The sequence below is a fragment of the Octodon degus genome, unplaced genomic scaffold (assembly GCF_000260255.1).
Source record: "Octodon degus isolate 3935 unplaced genomic scaffold, OctDeg1.0 scaffold00004, whole genome shotgun sequence".
Taxonomy (NCBI): domain Eukaryota; kingdom Metazoa; phylum Chordata; class Mammalia; order Rodentia; family Octodontidae; genus Octodon; species Octodon degus.
The window spans coordinates 19,504,047-19,505,944 of NW_004524580.1; the positions used below are offsets into that span (position 1 = coordinate 19,504,047).

A 1,898-nucleotide genomic window follows, 5' to 3' on the forward strand; every position below is an offset into this window, starting at 1 on the left:
AAAGAAAGAAAGAAAGAAAGAAAGAAAGAAAAAGAGATAAGACTCAGAGTTAAGAGTAAAATTAGTTAGAAAAACAGAGCAAATTGTAGCATACCTTAGATATTGAAATTAAAACATAAAGCCTGTAGATAAATAATTGTATGTAAGTTTGGCAAGTAGCTAAAATACACCCCCTCATGAACAGGCACATTCGAGATTTCAGTAAAGAAATAAATCCTCCACATTAATATCCTTCAACTTTTAGTCATTTTTTGAAAAAAATAATTAATAGGGAGAGAAAAAGCTATTGTAATCATATGAACAATGTATGCAAAAGTACACCTTGATCTAATATAATTGTCTTATGTGTTTTATATACTTTTGGCCTATTAGTTTGGTTTTGAATCTATATATTGATAAATAATTTTATAAAGACTCATAAGATTTTCAATTTGATGCTGCTTATATAAAAGGGGGGGGGTAGATCAGGGAAAGCAGAATTGAGATGTTATATACATTTACCAATTCTATACCATAAGCCTAACTGCTACTTCAAGCATGTACTAGCAAAAATGTTAAAGACAAGGGCCAGCGAGATAGCTCAGCGGACTAAACGCTTGCTTAGGCAAGTGCAGGGGCCAGAGTTCCACTCCCCACACCGCATGCCGCTCCCCCACACCCCGGCTACCTGCGCGCTGAGCCGGCGATGGATTCCGGGCCGTGGTGGCACGTGCCTGTTATTCCAGCATTAAAGAGGATGAAAACAGGAGGATCACTACGAGTCCTAGCTGTGTAGTGAGACCTTGCACAAATAAATAAATAAATTAATTAATTAATTAAAAACAAATACATAAAAATGGAAAATGTACAACTGAGCAAAACATGTGATATTAAATAAGTTCCCACATATGGCACAATAAATGATTAATAAGCTTGAAAACAGGTGATTTATAAAATATTTGATTTGACTAGGAAAGAGAAAAGGAGCCAAAAGTAAACCAGATTCTCAGTGGCCTGTGAGATTTACACCAGAATATCTAAGATATATAACCGAAGCCCAAGGAAGTCAGAGGAAACACAATCGAAGAGGCATTTAGAAGATGGGATTTATTGGTCCCCTTGGGAAGCTTACTTCCAAAAGTGCGGGGCCGACTAACCGTCACCAGGTTCTGGGGCGGCCGCCTCTTCTGGAGTTAGATTGCAGGTTCTTCGTCTTTAACAAAGAACTGCATGAGACAAGCCAAGGTGAGAGGGGTGCGGGGGAAGCCAGCTCCCTGGCGTCCTTCTGAGCAGTCCGCACAGGGCTTTGGGACTTGATCTTCCCGCATGTGTGGGGATCTGGTCGTGTCGTCTACTTCTCGGGCCAGCTTTGTCTCCCCTAATCTCCTGTCTCACTGGAGCTGCCATAAACGATACCAGAGAACGGATGATTTGTGCAGAAATCTGTTTTCTCAGAATTATGAGAATTACAAGTCCGGGACCAAGCTGCTGTCCGTGTTGGTGGACGCGCAGCTTCTCCTCCTGGGGTACACCCCTCCTGGCTCTGCGCGTGGCCCCTCTCCACCCACAAGGAGAAAGCGAGATCTCCAGGGCCTCTTTCACCTCGGACCATCAGTCCTATAGGATTAAGACCCCGCATCCATATGTTTACTTCGTTAATAGGAATTCTTTCCATATACAATTTTATTAGGTTTCAGGGCTTCAGAAAATGAATTTTAGAAGACAATCTAGTCCCATAACATAAATTGCTAAAATTTACCTGATGAGGGGCTGGTGAGATGGCTCAGTGGTCTAAAGCACCTACTTAGAACAAGCTTGGCAAACCACGGGGACCGCGGTTCAATCCCCCAGCACCACATGCCAGCCAGCCCCGCCCCCTGGTGGGCTGAGCTGGCCACACACACACACACACACACACA

General features: G+C 42.8%; 1 pseudogene; it reads left to right on the forward strand.

Moving 5' to 3' along the window:
• Positions 1 to 1,079: 1,079 nt before the first annotated feature.
• LOC101577345 overlaps positions 1,080 to 1,898 on the forward strand; it is a 7,984-nt pseudogene continuing 7,165 nt past the window's right edge.